Source organism: Dasypus novemcinctus, chromosome 3 (genome assembly GCF_030445035.2).
Source record: "Dasypus novemcinctus isolate mDasNov1 chromosome 3, mDasNov1.1.hap2, whole genome shotgun sequence".
Lineage (NCBI taxonomy): Eukaryota > Metazoa > Chordata > Mammalia > Cingulata > Dasypodidae > Dasypus > Dasypus novemcinctus.
In genome coordinates, this window is record NC_080675.1 from 107,658,691 (window position 1) to 107,678,885 (window position 20,195).

The following is a 20,195-nucleotide window of genomic DNA, read 5'->3' on the forward strand; positions in this document are numbered from 1 at the left end:
CTCCACCAAATTGTAACCTTAGCGATGCTAATAGCATTGAAAAACCAACCAAGATCAGAAGGTCAGAAAGACAAATGATCTAGTACAGAGCCTCCAAGTTACATGGTAGTTTTTTGGCCTTCCAGAAATTAAAAATTTTAAAAAGATTTTTTAAAGTTTCTTTTGATGCATGTATTACTGTTTTGCTTACAACCTTTATTCTGTCAATGATCTTAATGTCTAGGGGATTCCACTGTATGAGAATACTGACCTTATTTTCATTTGTAATCCATTTTATAAAATGTTGAACTAGAAACAGTAGCCTCCCCTTTCCTCAATTACTATTATTCTCTTACTCAGTTTACAGAATACCAGTTATATTAGCTATTTACTAAAAAATATTCCACAAGCAGCAAACTAAAAACCTAAAGGGAAAGGCTGTAGCTCAAGTGGTTGAGTGCCTGATTCCTACGTATAAGGTTCTGGGTTTGAGCCCCAGTATCTCCTAAAAAAAAAATTAAAGAAGGTCCATCATTACTGACCCCATGGACATTAAAAAGATAATAAACAGTACTGTTTTTTTTAAATACACACACAGAACAGTAATTAATTCCCTAGTTTTTTTCAGTGTAATTTGAACTTTTATTATATAAAGATAATGTATTATAGCAACTATTTATTGAATATCTGCTACATGTTAGATACTTTACATCAGTTATTTCTAATCCTTACCAGAGGCAAGGCAAAATATTAATATACCCATTTTACAGAAAAGGAAACACATTCAGAGATGTAAAATGACCCAGGAGGCAACACAATTTCATTTCTTCTCATTTCCTTCGATGTGACAGTTTATAGTGTGTCAAATGACTATATGGTTCAATCAAGCAACAATTTTAGCTGATTTATTCACTAACTGAACTGGTATAATTTACTAACTGTCTTAGATTCGAGTTGTTTTAGTTTGTTAGGCTGCTTAAAGCAGATACCATAAAATGGGTTGGCTTTTTGTGACAGAAATTTACTAGTTTACAAGCTTACAGTTTTGAGGCCATGAAAATGTCCAAATCAAGGCATCATTGGGAAGAGGACATGGCTCAACTGATAGAGCGTCCACCTACCATAAGGGAGGGCCCAGGGTTCAAGCCCAGGACCTCCTGACCCGTGTGGTGAGCTGGCCCATGCACAGAACTGCCACGTGCAAAGAGTGCTGTGCCACATAGGGGCGCCACTGTGTGGGGGTGCCCCACATGCAAGGAGTGCACCCTGCAAGGAGAGCCGCCCTGTGTGAAAAAAGCGCAGTCTGTCTGGGAGTGGTGCAGCACACACAGAGAGCTGACGCAGCAAGATGACGCAACAAAAAAGAGACACAGTTTCCCGGTGCTGCTGAGGGTGCAAGTGGACACAGAAGGACACAGAAGAACACACAGTGAGTGGACACAGAGAGCAGACAACAGGGGCAGAGGGGGGCGGGAAGGGGAGAGAAATAAATCTTTAAAAAAGAAAAAGTCATCATTAACATCATTAAGACAATGCTTTCTTCCTGAAGACTGACTGCTGGTGATCCTGGACTCTTCTATCACATGACAAGGTGCATGGCAAGATTGCTGGTCTCTCCCTTCTCTGCCAGGTTTCACTGATTTCAGATTCTTGCTTCTGTGACTGTCTTCCTCTGTATTCATCCTGTTTACAAGATACTCCAATAAGAGGATTAAGACTCAGCCTGAATGAGTTGGGTTATACCTTAACTGGAGTAGCCTTGCCAAAAGGTCCTCCTTACAAATGGGTCCACACAGAGAGGAACAGATTAGATTTAAGAACATGCTTTTGGGGTACATATACTTTCAAACCACCACATAGGTCAAGGGTAGACACGCTTGACAGTGACAGCTGTCAGGAACACGTCAAATGTCAATGTAATAATGGCATGTGGATTGGCTCACGTCATCTAAAAGATTCTGCTCACAAAAGCACAAAAATTGAATTGGCTTTAATAATTAAATTGACAGGGAATGGATGTGGCTCAACCAATTGGGCTCCCGTCTACCATATTGGAGATCCAGGGTTCAATGCCCAGAGCTCTGGTGAGGGCAAGCTGGCCCACACAGAGTGCCAGCCCATGTGAGAATGCTGCCCCACACAGGAGTGCCGCCCTGTGTGGATATGCCACCCAGCGCAGGAAAGCCGCCCTGCACAGGAATGCTGGGCAATGGTGAGAGCTTGTGCATCAAGATGACGCAACAAGAGACAAAGAGGAGAGAAAATAAGAAGATGTAGCAGAACAGGGAGTTGAGATGGCACAAGATAGTAATCACCTCTCTCCCACTTCGGGAGGTCCCAGGATCAGTTCCCAGAGCTGCCTAATGAGAATATAAGCAGACACAGAAGAACACACAGCAAACAGACACAGAAAGCAGACAATGGGGGAAATGGGAGGAACAGGGGGGAGGGGAGAAATAAATAAAATAAATCTTCAAAAAATTTAAATTAAATAAATAAGTAAATAAATAAAGTGATAGGCTTTTCCTAGACTAAGAAGCTGGGGTAACATGCTGGGTATTTGTTGCAGACTACCAAATCTTGTGTGGATGTGCAAAAATAAAATCACATTGGTAATGGAATGGTCATCCTCAAGGTTAAAGACAGTCCATATTTTAGTCTGAAGGAAAGAAAAAGTATCGTTGAGTCACCTCGTTCCAAGACCATCATTGAATCTAAATAGATGATCACTCTGTGAACTTTCTTACTTTACCTTTTTCTGATAAGGAAGAGATAGACTAGATGGTTACATCTTGTTGAAGATGATATTCCTGTCCCTATTCCCTGATACCAAACGTTTTTACTCAAGTCATGGAACAAGAAGTGTAAAGGTTACATTCAGGAGTAGTATATCTCTTTAAGCCCTCCCCCAGTGGCTTTTATGGCAATGAAGAAACCAAGGAGCATATTTTTCTTGCCATTTTGCATGCTGTTTTTAGTCTTTATCTGGCAGCATGCCTGGAGTGTGATGGCTGGTCTCTAGATAGATCTTTAAGTCTTTCTCCTTGCCAATTACCATCACTCAAATACCCTCATTACCAGTGGGTATCTTAAACTCTAGGTTACACCTCCTTTTTATTCTACTTCCAGAAGTAAAGCTTCTAAAATTGATGCTTCTATTAATGATGTCACTCAGATGACCATTTGTTTGTCCCTGAAGTTGGAATTGGAAACACAACAGTTTCTGAAAAAAGGAAAAGGTAAATAACCCAAAGATAAGGTTTTTATATATAAAACAGCAATATCTCTACTTAACGTGACATAAAAAATTAATGCTCTTCAAAGGAGTGTAAAATCTAAAAATAAAATACTTTACATATATCAAAGATATAAGATTCCATATTTTGCTTACAAAAGTTTATACCAGGCCTTGCAGTGTCTCTAATTTCATGTTTCCCTTGAGGAATAGATTAGATTTAATCTCTAACAAATATCCAATAACTTTCTCACTCCTGCAATATTTCCATTTCTGGTTAATTCCTTCGAGTCTTTTTAAGACAGCATAGAAAGAGAAGACTGAAAGGGGCTTTAATAAAATTTAACTTATTTAGGTTAAAATGTCTGACAATATATTCATGTATATGTGGGGGAAATACTTTAAATAGACTAAAGGAAGAAACATGTTTCCATTTGGCTTGGATATACCTTGGAGGATTACCAGAAGTTGGTGGCATTTGAGTTGACACTGTAAGGATATATAGGATAGTGGTAGACCAAAGGATTCCTGATATAGATAATAGAATGAATAAAGCTCTAGAAGGAAAGTAAATGGTATATCATTGGCCTGGTGAGTTGTTCAGTAGAATTTCAGTATTACTGTGTGGAGGGTTTGGTAAGGTGGAATAATTCAAGATGGTAGAAAGTCATCTTGAGCTTTATTCTGTCAGCAAACAGGAAGTACTAAAAGCTTTAAAATAAAACTATTTCTGATCTAACTCACTTTATTTGCTCAAACAAGCTTTATTCAACTTATCAACACTTTGCTGAAATGACATAATCCATCCCATCGTATGTGCTGCCTGAGCTGGCATGCAACTTTACAGCCACAAATGAGTCACCTGTGTTGATCCTGAACCACAGGACTATCCTAAGTAGACCTGAAAGAGGAGGTTAGCAACCTCATCTTTTTCTAGTCTTGAAAGGGATCCAGGCTTAGGCATAAACAACTCTAGGCTAAGTGGCTGGCAGTCAAGGGAAGTCTGCAGGAATAAAGAAAGGAGTTGTCCTCCAGAATGCCCATTCTGGAACACTCTCATAACAATTCTCAATGTTTTTCCTTTTTCTACCACCTGCTCCTTCTGATTTTCTCCCTAAGAGAAGGGAAAGAAAGGGGGAAGATCTTTGTCTATCAAAAAATGAATTAGGTTTTTCTCTTCACTTCTGGGCCTACAGAGGTTTCATAGGGCACAGCAGTAAACTCAGCTTAACTAAATTGGATAGACTGCTATGCTGCTTAGCACACAGTAAGAGTATGTCACCAAATGCTCATGCTGCATGGTAAGGATTGGCTATGGGATGTATGACTTGAGGCAATGTGTCATATATCTAATGACATGGCATGCTGTGGCATAAAGCATTCCCCACATGACTGCCAGAATTTCTGGTGCAGCTAGCATGAATATTTCATGTCTACTATATTCCTACTAACAATACCAATCAGGCAAGTATTTCACCTCTTACTTGAAATACTGCAAGAATTTCCCTACTCATGCTGATAGTTAACTTTTTTTTTATTGGCTTTGTAATAATATTACATTAAAAATATATATATATGAGGTCCCATTTAACCCCACCACCCCCACCCCACCTCTCCCCCCCAGCAACACTCATTCCCATCATCATGACACATCCATTGCATTTGGTAAGTGCATCTTTGGGCACCTCTGCCCCTCATGGTCAATGGTCCACGTCATGGCCCATAAGTTAACTTTTATTGTGAGCTTCCAATGGATCAGCCATCTTTTTTCATTTTTTTTAACTTTTTATTTTTGAAATTATTTCAAAATTATAGAGAAGTTACAAGAAGTATGCTGAACTCTTGTGCATCCTTTCCCCAATTTAGCAAATTTTTAACTCATTTTGCAACATTTTTGTTAACTCTCAGTCTTTCTCTCTCCGTTTTCCTTTCCATGTTTGTTTCCTAAACAATTTGAGTTGGTTGCATACATCATACTACTTTACCCATTTACATTTCAGTGTATATTTTCTTAAATAACCATAGTACAGTTATCATTTGAGACAATTTAATATTGACACAATACATCCATCTAATTTACAGTCCATTTTCCAATTTCATCTATAACCCCAATAATGTCCCTCACAGCAATTTTTTTCCAGTACAGAATCCAGTCCAGGATCACTGATCTCCTTTAGTTGTCAGGTCTCCTTTAATGTGGAATGGTCCCTCAGCCTTTGTTCTGAAGAATATAAAACAGTTATTTTATAGAAAGTTCCTTAATATGGGTTTGTGTGTGTGTTTCATCATGACTATACTCAGATAGTATGTGCATTTGGGACTGGAATGCCACAGAAGTAAGGATGTATTCTTCTCATAGCATCATGTTGGTGGTACATCCTCCTTATTGGTGATGTTAGTTTTGATCACTTGGTTAAGATGTCTTTTTTCTCCACTGTATAGTTACTATTTTTCCTTTGGTAATTAATAAGTAATTTATGGTGAGATACTTTGGTATCCTGTTAATTTCCTACTCTTCATCAACTTTTCTCCACTAGATTTAGCCATCCATTGATGAGTCTTGCCTGAATCAGTCTTTTCTATGATGGCTGCAAAAGGTGATTTTTCTTCCTTCTATATTGGTTGGCATGCTACTGTACAGAAGGGCTTTATAATCTTATTTATATATTATCACTAGAGACTCACAGATTCTTTTGTTTAATAGATTATAATCCATTACTGTCCTTATTTATTTTTATGCTCAAATCATGCCAAATTTGATCAGTGGAAACTCCCACAAGCTGGCTTCAGGGTTCCTTTTGACATGGCCCCATCATTTTTTTGTGTGAACGCTTTGGTACTTTCTGGCACTACAAGATGTTCTATGCTTAAATTTTACCTTTTCTGCCTGAGGCATGGAATCTGCCAGGCATTGTTTTAAGTGCTTTATAAATACATAACTTTAATCTTCCCAACAAGTCTACAGAATAGATACTATTATCATTCCACCTATACAGATAAAAGAACAAAGATGCAGAGAGAATAAATAAATAACCTAAAGTATAGAGCTATCAAATGTTGAAGTCACTAATGTTGCTGCTTCTAGTCTTGCCCCCACTTTCCAAACTACTCTCCATGAAGTTAACAGAATGACATATCGCAAATGTAAATGGGACCTCATCACTCATCTGCTTGAAACTCTTCAGAGCTTCTTATCACCATACATTAGTATGTCTATGAGGTCTTCTGTGACCTCAACCTCCTTTAGCATATGAAGCTCTTGTCATACCATATTCCATGCTGGTATCCCCAGACACCATATTGTTGTATGTCTTATTTATGCTACTATTTCTGACTGAAATTCTTCCCAATCCATTTTTCATGGCCCGACTTAAGTATCTTCTTCTTCCTTAAACAAAGAATCCTTCTCCACCACATGGCAATGCTTTGGCACCTGGTATTCAGGCATTAAACACTGGTTGAAGTGAATTAAATTAAAATGACAAAGAACTAATGAACAACCCATATCCCCATTTTCTCTTTTGCCATTTTTTTAGTGATCTGGCCCAAGGAGCCCAAAAGGAATTCATAGCATGAAGTGAGAAGAAAGGAGGGTGCTGTCACAGCTTTTAGGGCAAACATGAAAATGCCTCTTATGATATCTATTCCCATGGTCAGTCTGGATCTAGTTATCACCCAGGAAACGTCCACCTCTACATATCAAATTCTGATGTAACAACCTCTCATTACACTACCCTACATTTTTCTGCTTCTCAAAACCTGTTGCTTCCTTTCGCCAAGTAAATGTCCAACCCCCTTTGTCACTAACTGTATTCCCTGTTTGTTACCCATATTGTGTCTTCATTTCCATCTTTATCTAACTTAGACATGATGGTTCATTAATTCAAATACTCTCCAACATGTATTCTCAACTCTCTAAATATGCTTTCCCTGCAAACTCTCAGACTTGGAAGAATCTAAGCATCTCACTCATTTGCCGAGATTGCTGAGCACTTCTGGACAAAACTATACAATGAAATGGATGGTTGACACCACAAATCTCCCTTGGCAAAGTTCAGTCATGTTTTGACCAGATCCTGATCAGCTTCCTCTTCCATTTCCCTCAACAGTGATTTTAAACTTTCACTTCTCTTTTTATATCCTGTTCCACCACCCCATTTCTCAGACTACCTCCTACAAGTGAGAACAAATCCAGGCTATCAAGCAGAACCATATGATCTTCTAGGCTCCACACCGCTATTTAATCCATATGTACACATTCTTCTACTTTCTTTCTTCTTCTCTCAATGAAGAAGTGACTTGTAACTTTTACAAAACTAATCCTATGCTTGGATCTCAGCCTCTACTACAAACATCTGGACCTTCTTCCATTAATTTATCTTTTCTCTGTCCTATATCTTTAAATCTCTCCATTAGTGTATCTTCTCTCTTTTTACCTTATACCTTTTATGCCCTGCCTCCACTTTCTCACCTTCCTTTTGCTTTTCAACACACTTCAATGTGCCATCTTTCCACACCACTCCACTGTAACTGCCTTCTCTGAGGTCACCAATGATCTTTTGGTTGCTGAATCCAATGGACACTTTTCAGGCTTTATCTTATTTAACTGCTCCCTCTCTTTCATCATTTTTCCCTTCAAAAAATATTTATTAGATATTGCAGTTACTGTGGCGACCCTGTCCTCATGAAACTCATAGCCTAGCAAGGGAAATAGACATTAAGCAAAGAATTATGTGATTAATTATTAATTGAGTATAGGTTTGATAATGCTACAAATGAAATGTAAATGTTACATTTACTGTAAACAGATAATCTAACCTAATCTGGGGGAAATGGTCAAGAAGAACCTTCCTGTGGAAATAGCATTTAAACTGAGATCTTAATAATGAAGTAGATAAATTAGGAGTGGGGTGCAGTGGAAGAGGGAGGAACCTTTGAGAACAGGAAACAGAATTTTACAAAAGCCCTAAGCTGGAAAGAAGGTTAGATCATTTAAGAAACATAAAGAAGGGAAATGTGACTGGAGCAAAGAGAGGGAGGGCTTACAGATGGACTAGAGATGGGGAGACAGTAATGGAAATCAAGCAAGGCTTTAAGTTCTGTTAAGGTTTGGACTTTATCCTAAAAATAATGGATTCCAGTTGAAAGATTTAAAATAGGACTATGACGGAATCAGATTTGACTTGAGAGCATTGAGCCATCAAGACAAAGGGGTGATAGCAGTAGAAATAGAGAAAAGCATGTAAGTTTTTAAAAATGCATTTAGGGGGTATTATCATTAGGACTTGGAAATGATTTGTATGTGGAGGATATGAGGGTTCGAGAAAAGGAAGTCTTGAGGATAAAATGCAAATTTCCAGTGCAAGCAACTGTAATACCATTTACTGAAATAGTGAACACAGGAGGCGTTTCACTGTGTGAAAATTATGAGTTTGAGGTGCTTCCAGACCAGTAGAGATGTCCAGTGGATAGTTGTATATTTAGGTCTAAAGTTCAAAAGCAGTTTCTGGGCTGAAGATATTAAATAGAGGGTGACTGAAATCAAAGGAGTGGGTGAGTTTGACTAAGGAGAGACAGAAGAGTGAAAAGAAGTCTCATCTCTACCAACTTACCCACCCTCTGCCCTCCAAATTGCTGAAAACCTGGAGTTCTCTCAATGACCTTTGCTTTCTCCCCCTTCTCTTTCTTTGCACATGTTTCTGTCCTGGATTGCCTTTTCCTCACATCTTCATTAACTCTTCTTTCTTCTTCAAGACTCAGTTCAGGTGCCACCTCCTCTATAAAGCTTTCCCTGATTTTTCCATTGGCTATGTTTGCCTCCCACTGTTAAATGTTGCTTCTTACAATTCCCTACATTTACCTCTAACATAGCACTTAACATGATTTAATGTAATCTTTGCTCCTCCACTAGACTGTAAGTTTCTTGAGGACAGAATTCTAGTTATTTCTCTTTGGGTCCCAAGGCCTTTAATGGGGCCAGGCACTTAATGTATTCTTAATACACCCTGGGGAGAAAGAGCAAACTTCTGCTAGAAAAAGTTTCCTATGTGAGCCATGCAATAATCAGCTATTAGAGCCAGAAAAAGGCCCAGCTTTACCACTCATCAGCGGCAGAAAACCATTTAGAATCCGGTTTTTATGGCACCCAGTCCAGTGGTCTTCCCACTATCTGAAAACCAAACAACCCAATCAACCATTTACCAAATGGCTTGCATACAAATATGTGTGCCTTTTAGGCCTTATTAAAGAAGGAATAATAAAGGATAAGTATATGGGAACAAAAATATAACCAATTGAAGTGACCTAAAGGATACAGAATAAGTGGGGAATCTATACTAACAAAGGTTATTGAGTTTCTACATCATTATTACAAGTAGAAGATGTTTAAATTTCATGGATTGTTCACATATGGTCCTGTCTAAGCTGAGGGAGGGTTGGTTATTGACTAACCCATTAGTGACGATAATTATAATAATAGCAACTAGTATTTATTAAATTCTCACCATGAACCAAGTACTGAGATAAATACCTTCATGCATTAACTTATTTGATGAGCATGTAAAAATGCTGAGAAGTTTAGAAATGTTAGTTTGCCTAAGGTCACATAGCTAATTAGTGACTGAACCAGCCTTTAGGTCCCAATAGTCTGACTGTAAAGTTATGTTTGAAACCATCGTGCTCCCTTGCCTTTGTTAGTGAAACCCTTATATCCTCTCCACTTAGGCAGTTCTGACTGACACCTCCATCTTTTTACTGATCTCTTAAAAAGATTTGAAGGGGGAACACTTACTCCCTCAAAATCATCTCTAGTGGATATAAAATAAATGAAATGAACTTTCTTTCCCAACCACCTATTTGGATCTGAAAGAAAAATATTTAAACTAGGAGAAGATAAATATTTGTTCATTCATGAACTAGGCTCCAGGACATTAAAAAAAAATTTTTTTTTATTTTCCAGTGCCTTTTTATAGAAAAAAACAATCTATAACAGTGCCATATCTTCTATTTGTCCATGTCTCTCAGTATTTCGGGTGTCAGTGTTATCTCAGATTATAAACTGTAGATGGCAGTGATCAAGTTAAGGTTTTGTACAACGTCTAGAAAATGGTGTATGCATGTTGCATAAGACATAGTAAACACTATTTGTAATTATAATAAGATAAGCTCTGGAAGAGGTAAACATGGATATAAAATTCATCTTCCCTATGGTTATTATTCCATTTATATGAGAAGTCCACTAAATTCACTGAACCATATCAGGCCACATCTGTTTGAAAACCTACTAGTTTTTATGAGCATTAAATAAAAATGGTTAGATTTCATGACCATTTATCATATTCATGCAAAAATAATGAAATGGAAACATAGCAAAAAGGTGGCAACTCTGATAAGGGAAGGAGCTAGACCCAAACAAGTTTGCTATTTTACTTTTTGCATTTAAAAATTAAATATCTAGGGGAGCAGATGTGGCTCAAGTGGTTGAATGCCTGCCTCCCACATGGGAAGTCCCAGGTTCAATTCCCGGTGCCTCCTGAAAAAAACAAAATTAACAACATGCAAAACAAATGATAAAACCAATTCAGAAAAGCCAATGTGGCTCAGTGGTTGAGTGCCAGCTTCCCACATACAAAGTCCTGGGTTTAGTCCCCCATCCCCAGTATCTAAAAAAAAGAAAAGAAAAGAAAAGAAAATCAAATATCTGCTATTTTTACTCCAGAAATTTCTGTGATTGGAAGGCTTTTTTGTTTCAATGAAATTTTTGCCAAAGTATTAACCTAAGTAGCATAGACTGAGAAAATATAAGCCAAACACAATTATAAACAAACTTTTCTCACAAAAGTTGGGTATTTGAATCTTAAGATAAACTACATGGATGGACAATTTTGCCACAAAGAGAAGCATGAACAGTCCTTAAAAAGAGTAAGAATGGGGATGAAGTGAGGTAGAAAAAAGTTCCCCTAGCTGTACATTTTAGGTGAAGTAGATTCTACTTGGATTAGACCTTCTAAGTTATTATGACAGAGGGTAAAGGGAGGTGGAAAGAAAATTTTGAGTGACATTTCTGACAGCAAGCTACAGAGATAATAATTTGACAGAAAAGGCCATCATAAATATAAGATCATCTCAGGCATGAATAGGATTCCCCTTAATATAAAAAATACGGAGCATACGTAGGATTCAATTTGGGGTGAAGAGAAGAGCCAGATGGGGAAAGTCACCTAGAAGTAAGCTACTAGTGTTGAAGTCAAGGAACTTCTGTAGTAGTTTAAATATCCTTGGTGAGCACTTTGTGGAGATTTTGAGACATCCTTCTCACTTATTGTTATTTATATCAATTTCAAGATTGACTTAATAAGCTGCTGCATGAACAATAAATTATAGTAGGTTAGCATTTCTATTAATATAAAGTTTGTTTTTGTGTCAGTACTGAGATCTATTTATCCTCCAGGTTATCTGTAGATCTCATTCTTTTTTAATCAATACAGACATCACAGATGAGCTACAAATCTTCATATTGGCAAACAGTCCAGTCAATATCTTATTATTATTTAATAAGAATTTCATTGTCAGTATGCTAGGAAGAAAAATATTAGTAGAAAAGTCTGCATATAATATTATACATATTGCTCTAATATAAGGGGCAGAAAATGACAAAACACTAGAGTAAGAAAAAGCCTTAAAGTAAGAGCTTTGGGATTTTGTCAAAACCTGTAGCTAACTAGTTCTATGAGTTGGATTGGTCAGTTGCTATCTTTGGACCTCCATTTCCTTGTCAGAAAGATATGAGGGGTTGACCATTTTGTCCCCAAAGCCCTTTCAGCTCTAAATCCACAATAAGTAAATACTCTATTTTGAATTTTCATTAGATTATGTATTTAACAATCAGCTGAAACAGGATGCCTAACCCATAACATGCTCGATAAAAATATGAAATGACACACTGAAGAGCATTTAAATTGAACAAAACAGATTTGTGTGTGTGTCACTATTGATATACAAATGTTGACTGTGTTTTACTGTATCTACTCAGTGTGATTGATAGGAAATGCATCAATTTCAAGGTTTGTGAATTTACATAAATTGTCAGTGGTATCGCTTCTATAAAAAAAATTATATCCTTACAAAGAACAGACAAATTGAGACAGGATATACATAAAGCATCAATTTAGCACAAATGGCCACATATAATTGTGAATATATATATATGTAGTTGGGAGTTTTTTCAGAAAATTTGAGTACTTTTTAAATTGCTTATGCTTTTTAGAATGCTTAGCATTTCTGTTTGAAAGCAACTTGTCTTCCTTTTCAAAATGTATGTGCTAGGCTGACTCCGATGTCGGAATGAACCATTTTCACAGGATTGGGTCAGCCTCCCACTCAAAAATCCTTTTACAGAAAAGAAGCTGGTGGTGAGAAAGTCACTGAGCTCATTATATCTCAAGCTCCTAAAACCCCTTTTTCCAAAACACTATGAAACTCTTAAATGTTTAATCAAGAGGAAGAAAAGAAGAGGATATACCTCACCTTTTACTGAATCATTAAATCCTTGTTTTGACCCTCTCCCTTTCTGTCTCCACCTTTCACTTACATTTTTACACTTTGGGACGAAAGCATGAGTAAGCCTAGTGTATCAAATGGAAAACAAACACAGGGAGAAAACTTTTCCTCTTATTTTTCTCTCATTGCTGTTTTCCTTTCTACTCTCTTCTGCCTTTACCTTAAAAGGCTTTTAAAGCTTATGCTGGAAATCACTACAAGTAAGTTCATGTTCAGTGAGATTAGGGAAAAAAAAAATTGATTTGATGGGAGCCCACCCTGGGTCTAATTTAGAAGTTTCCCATTTATGTCATGTCAGATTTGGGGAGACTGAACCCACACTGAATGCCTTGGTCTGACTGTCTCCTAAGCGTGATACCCAGGGTTCATGACTGCAGTTCCTGGCACAGTTATAAATATTCATATCTCTACTCATAATTTGCAAGCCAAATTCATTTGGCTTTTTTCACCCCATCAATCTTATAATTAATAAGGGTGGTGCTCTTGTTTCACTTTCCTCCAAAAGAAAAGATAAATGAAATAACGAGTCATCCTGTAAATTTAAATAGGAGTGCCTCTTGCTGATTAAAAGCTGATGCTATCATATAATGGTGGAGGGGGAGGATTCAGCTATTTCTTTCATGGGTGGCGGTGGGTGGAGGAAGAGCTGGAAAGAAAAGAAACATTTCCAGATGTGGCAGCATGATCCTTGATCTGAAGAGCTTGGTTATCTACTGAATAATGCATACAAAAACTTTGAGATATTATGTTGAAATTGAATTGTAGAGTATATATGCACATGTAGTATATGTATAGAGAGAGTATAAGAATTGCCCTCCTGTTTATCATTTAGATAGATGGGCACTGAATATAGCATGTTCAAATCCAGAGAATTAGACCCTGAACAGTCTTCAGCTTCTGCCAATAGATTAGAAATCTAGAGCTATTTTAGAAAGTTTTCAAAATTTAGTGATTATTGCATCTTTAAAGTTATTGCCTTTGACCAAGCAAGTTAGCAACATTTCTAAATCTTATTAGAAAGACTTCGTCTCCACAGAAAAATTAGAGGCATACATTACAAGATGTTTTTACAAATAATGGTACATAATGCCTGGTGTAAATTGTCTGCTCCCACTGGACTTTCTGAGGTTATTTATAGTGAAGCAGGAAAATATAATTGAATGCAATTTAGAAATAAAAGTTTGATAATTGAACTAAGTTACTTGAACTTGTCAATCACCTGTGACCTTATTCTAGTTACACTTCACTTCAATGTTGAAAAGTCCTAAGACCCAAGGATAAAGTTCAAAATATAAACCAAACTACCCTCACTGAATTGTGGTGGGGCAATATTGTACATATCGTGCACTTTATTTAATCTGTATTAAAATGAAAAGACCTGAATAATTAACTGAGCAGAAAAAACTGCCAGGTATTTGCCTCAAACTTCTAGGGAATTTACTTTATGTTGTAACACTGTGCTATTTTTTTTACACCTGAATTCCATGTGAATATAATTGTGCATTTTAGTCACTTAAAAAAAAAAAAAAGCTCTTCTACTTACTTTTAAAATGGAAGGTAAATGAGAGAGAAGCAAAGCTAAGTCTGACTGACCCTTCTCGTTTCCCCCAGTCCTAATCTAGTCAGTTGCTTCAGAAAATGAACTGAGAAAGCCTAGAGACCTGGACAATGCCACAGGGTGGGACCCCGAGACATCTTTGCAAGAAGTTCTGAGCTGGTTTAGAAGTGGTGATTTTCTTGCTCCAACCACGGTTTCTCCTTGGAGATACCTTTTGGAGATAACTGACTTTTCACCTTCCACACAGCCCTTCTCAACTTTGTTTGGCTGAGGGGGATCCTGAAAAACTCATGTTGGACAAGAGTCTCTGTCTTCTTTCCCACCTACTTTTCAAAAGCAGAATTGGATCCATCCAGAGCTTGGGGCGGAGGGACGCTTTCTGTGTCTCTGGTATTCCTTTCCCAAGTAGCCAAACCACACGCAGTTCCCGTAAATAGGTCCCCTCAAGAGATGACAGAGAGATAGAGCTAAGGATGACAGTGACTTCATCCTTGAGATAGATGGAGAGAGACAAAAAGAGAGAGGAGGGGAGGGACTGATGGAGAGAGGAATGGAGGGTGGGAAGGAGAGGGGTAGGGGGGAGGCGTCTACCCGCTCGTTTTGCCAGAAGCAAACCCTCTGTCCCTGGGGCCACCCGAAGTGACTCAGCGACTGGAAAGACTCCCTCTCAGCAGAGGTGGTTGGAATGGGCTGGGCCTGGCCCTGCAAGACATCTACCCTATCTTTAAAAGGCATTTAAGGCTGAGCCTTTAAGGAGCTGGGGCGGGCTGCTCTCGTTGCACAACCTCTCTAGGCAGGAGCCTTGGGCTACCCCCCACACCACTGCAACTCCTAGGGCCCCGCCGTGCGCGCCTGCTATGCAAGGCCTGGGAGCTGGGGCCTGAGAACAGTTTCTTCCCAATTCCTTTCCCAGTAGCCAGGGAAGAGCGTGGGGAAAGGAGAGGGTGGGAGGCGACCCCCCAACCAACCTCACCCCATCCTCACCCTCCAGGAGGCAAGTGCACCTCGAGGCCCAGAGCTTCAAGGGGCCTCGCTCCCAGCCACACCCCAAGTTCCCGTGTCAGGGCACCAGTTGTGCTCTTCCCCACGCAGGGGCATCTGAGGGTGTTTTGCAAAAGGATTTTTGTTTGTTTTGATGTTCCTCCTTACCTGTTTTCAGGCGTGGTTGCCAAGGATAGGGGAAATAGGCAGGGTCAGGGAAGAGCAGATAGTACTGCAGAGCTTCCTAGATGTTTGCGTGCACACGCGCGCGTGTGGAAGAGGGAACGAAGGAGGAAGGGGCAGAGAGAGGGAGGGAGGGAGGAAGATTTACAAGATGAGGGAACCGTAGACGGAGTTAGACTATGAAACTCGAGTCAGAGGTGCGCCTGGCCCAGCTACCCTCGCCTCATCTCCAGGGTCTGGAGCTGTCACTTACAGCTCAGCGGACCATTTAACCCTTTTCTTGCCTCAATTCCAAGAAGAAGTTTCTTTGTTCCGGGGAAGAGGCTGCAGAATGGGGGCTGAAGTGGCAATGAGCAGAGGTTCAGGCTGGAGAGCTGGACTTCAGGGTGCCTGGCCCACTGCGGGAGGCACACTCCTCTGGCCTGTGGGTCTGGCCTGTCTCCCAGTCTTTCATCTAGGTGAGAATGAAAGGCTCTCCCTTCCATCGATCTTGCTCGTTTTCTTTAAGAAGGGAAAATATGAGACCTGTTCATTATTTTTACTTATTTTTTAATCATGTTTGCCTGTGATTGTGTTTGGCAGGAAATGTGAAGTGGAGAGCTAAGAAGAGTTGGGAGAATTTCTAGTAAAAATTACCACGAGTATCCATTTTTATTAGAACCCAGGCAGCTGAAGTGACCATCATTGGCTCTGTATTCAGATAGAAATAATCGTCCCGGCATTTTGCCTGGGTATGGGTACACAGGGTCATTAATACCTTAAACATCCAGTTCTTTTGGATTTCAAAATGTGAACGGTCTGACACAACCCAAGAGCCTACTTCTATGTCAGTGTGTTTCAGAGAAATACTTTGGATTTAATGAATTATCTTGAAATACACAAAAACACACAAGATAGAGGGGCTAAGAGGAAATTAATAAATTTCCCTGGGAGAAGTAAGAGTAAAGAGGAAGAGGGAGTAAAAAAGAGAAGAAGCTGGCTGGGGGGGGGGGGGGGGGGACGACAAGGAGGAGGGACACAAGAAAGGAGGAGAGAGAAGGAGAAAGAGAGGGAGGCAGGGAAAGAGAGGGAGGGAATGGAGTAAGCCAGAAAGCCAGCGAGAGAGTTTTTTCTCTCCCACATGTGCAGAACACCGGCTTTGAAGCCTTCGACCCCCAAGCCCCTAACCCAAGTGCATCTCACAAAACAGGTTCGGCCCGTATTTCAGGCCATCGCCCTGCCCCTCGTCTGCTGTCCCCGGGGCCCTAATTCACTCCTGCCCTCTCCGCACAGTGACATTCGGACCTGAGAAAATAATTGCATTAGAGCAGATTACTTATAACCGATAGTTATCCGTCTTTTTCTGTTCGACAGAAGTCTATTAAACTAGCACAGCCATTATCAGCTGAGCTCTAGAGCGCGCCTTCATTAAGAAAATTAAAATCATACTTTTGAATCGAAGCAAAGCCCGCGCGGGTCTCAGGAGCCCGCGTCAGATCCCGACGCTTTCATGAGCGAGATTTTCCCGCGAATCCATCTCTGCTTTTCGGATGCCGCAGGTCAGGGTGAAGAGATTGAGAGTGATGACGATTACTCGAAGACAGGAATGCCTGGGCTCTAGAAGCACCATCTTTCCTCCCAATTCCTCCCTCGCTCCCCCAGTCCCCCGGGGCCCCCTCTGCTCAGCCGCCACCGTTCCTGCTCCTGCGGGGGATCTTTCCCCAGGCACTGCCACTTAAAGACCCACCTGACCAGGCAGTGGCCCCGATCTGGGGAGCAGTTGGGGTGACTTCAACTAGAGGGGAAAGAGAGGAGGGGGAAGATTGGTTTCCGGGCTGGGAAGCCGGTACCAAGAACATTCCCAGCTGACATCTGCGGCCATAGGGCCGCGCCGAGTGCACGTGTCTCTGTCTCTCTCTCTCACACACAGACACACAGACACACGCTCCGACACCCTGGGGGGGGGGGGGGGGGGGGGGGGAGGGGCGGCCCCTTGCATGCATTGCGTTTCACACTTTCCCTGGGACCAAAGCCGGTGGCCCAGGAGTCCGCCGTCCCCGGGCACGGAGCCGCCCTCGGGGCTGGGCAGGCCGTTGAGTACACCTCAGGACTGGGATCCTGCGGCGCTTGGCAGGGTCTTGGGCAGAAGAGTAAACGCAAAGGTGTTTACTCTTGGGTTCGGTAAGAGCCTCACTGCTCTAGGCACCCCCTTAGAGACTCCGGGAAGGGGGCAGCCCAGGTTCCCGCCTCTCCCACGCGCCTGCTTGGGGTCGAGGGCACAGGTGGGAGGCATGGGCCGGGGCAAGCGTGACCACCCCTCCAGCACCTCACTGAAGTCTCGGGCTAAGGTCCTACTGCTCTAGAGGAGGCGGGATCTCCTATTCCACTTTAAACTGGGATCCTCACGCGGCAGGAGAGAGCCTGCTCAGTTAGGCTGGGAAAGCATTTGCATTGATTTTCTGTAGCATCTGGAAATTTGCAGGGTTTGAAGCATGTGTTTTTTTAATTTATTTTTTATTTTTGTTAGCCTCCGTCCTTCATTTCAGCATCTTGCATTTTAAAGTGTTAATTACTGTGTATTTCCCTGATAGGTCCGCCCAACTCAGGACTCTACAGGAAAACACAACGGCTCTTGAATATTTTCGGAGGAGTCCTTTCCAAGGGCTCAAAGAACAGAGAGGCTCTGCTTCCATTTCTGTCAAAATGCCCAGTGATGGAATTCTTGCCCCTCTCTTTCGGGTCTAATGAGGGCTTTGGGGTTTATTAGGAGAAAACAGCACCCCACTTCCTACCAGCACTCAAGTACGGGATTAGGTAGAGACACTTGAAAAACATTGTTGTTCCTTAGCAATTGTCAAATTCTCTTTCCCAGCTATTTCTCTTTGACACAAAAGCCTGCAAAAGTCAAAGAATAGATGTGGACAAGTCAACATCTTTTACCATCTTCACAGCTTTCAACTCACCAAACTGGTAGATATTTAAAATATATTTTTTCAGGGAAAATAATAAAAATACACCTACACTGTTTTTAGTATTTTCTTCTCATCAGATGTAGACACATCACTCGATTTCTTTTCCTTTTGTGGCAAAAGATGAAATGAGAAACGAATAGTAGCATTTTAACAGCGGCAATTCGAAGATTTTTTGAGAGGGTTTTCTTTGCTTTTGTTTTCCTTCTTCGCCCTTAAAAGCAAAACACAAACAAACATAAAAAGGGAAGACATGCCATTCCTAGTGGAGAGTTTATTTTGTTGCCACAATAAGGGGGGGGGGGGCCTCAGTTAACAGCTATTTGAGATGATAATGCTTAGTGATCCCATTCTTTTAATCATAATCTTCAAGTGGTTTAAGATTAATGGCAGGGGGTGTTTTCAGTCTCTTCCTAAGGACCTTCACATTAATTTACTTAGAACGTTGACCAAACTGTCAATGTCTCCAAATTTCATTAAAATGAACTGAAACAAATATAATGAGATCTTCATCTTTTCTTCATCTGTGGGAATATCCTTCTAGAAATATTTTTATTTGGGTTCAAGTGCAAACGGGACACTTGCCTTCCTTGTTTCTCTATATTCAAGTGGACCCATATGGTCTACAGATAACTTCTCTCTTCCACTTCTGAGTTTAATGGGGACCTTTCAAAAAGTCAACCCAGGGTCTGGCAGCAGATTCTGCTTCCCCAGCTGCCAGGATTTAGGTTTAAAGTAAGTTTGGATGCACTGAACTTTAAAACAGACAAAAACAACTACAACAAAAAATAATAACAATAGCTTGAAAGATAAATGCTCCACTTTACCTCAGTCACAATAGCCCCAGCGACTCTCCACACCCAACCCGACTGAGGCGTCATTTGTGGCGTGAAGACCGGGGCTGCTGTCGCCTGCCTCTGCCTTGCCTTAGGAGTGCTCGTTCCCTGCAGCCCCGGGTCCCCGTCCCCGGAGCGTTTCAAAAGAGGGGTGTTGGTAGAGGAGCGACGAAGCGTTCTGGGGAGAAGCGGGGGAAGAGAACGGATTTTTAAACCTGAAAGTCCTCATACCCTGGCGAGAAATGGAAGTCAAGAGACCCACCTTTCCCCCGCTGTCCTCCCTGCTCGGGGTTGTTTCCCCGCGCTTCATTTCTGAGATTTGTTTTCCCAAAATCCTGCCATCCGGTGCTTTAAAAAGCAAAAAACAAAAACTCCCCACAAACTAAAGTCGTTCCGCATTGCATCTTTTTGTGGGGTCTAGTTATGGTCAGAAGACTTTTTCCCCGAGTCAGGGCTGCTTCACCAGCGCCTTTCGCAAGAGTAGAGGCTGGCGGTGGAGTCTGCGCGCCTGCTAGCCCGAGCTCGCTGTGCCTCCCTCGTTACCTGAGCGCCTTCGCCTTGGATAGAGGTCATAAATCCCGGGCAAGATTAATTGGGAAGCCGAGAAAACTCCGCTACGTGCCGGAACAGTTGCAAAATATCCCAAACACCCTCAAATAGGACCAGTCCCGCACCTTGCATTTGACGTGAAGCACCATATTAAGATCAAGTGTCAAAGACACTGGAGGCTTATTTTGGTGTTCTCCAACTACCCTTTCCGTTTCAAGCAAAATTGGGAAACGGGCTGAAAAGATCAGGTACACGCGTGGAAAAGACCAGTATGTGTGTGTGTACCGGGGGTATGGTAACAACTTTTAAAACCGTTCTCCCTTTTGGGAGAGAAAAAAAAAAATCGGCAGAGGCCGATATTTCTTTGT

General features: G+C 40.8%; 1 long non-coding RNA gene across 1 annotated transcript in view; it reads right to left on the minus strand.

Moving 5' to 3' along the window:
• Nucleotides 1-19,823, minus strand: part of LOC105745350 (uncharacterized) — an 84,099-nt gene extending 64,276 nt beyond the window's left edge. The window contains exons 1-3 of the long non-coding RNA XR_011648400.1: nucleotides 19,541-19,823; nucleotides 19,270-19,456; nucleotides 18,495-18,656 (exon numbers count right to left, since the gene is read on the minus strand). This is a non-coding gene — a long non-coding RNA (uncharacterized lncRNA). The remainder of the gene's footprint in view (nucleotides 1-18,494; nucleotides 18,657-19,269; nucleotides 19,457-19,540) is intronic.
• Between the last annotated feature and the right edge of the window lie 372 nt (nucleotides 19,824-20,195).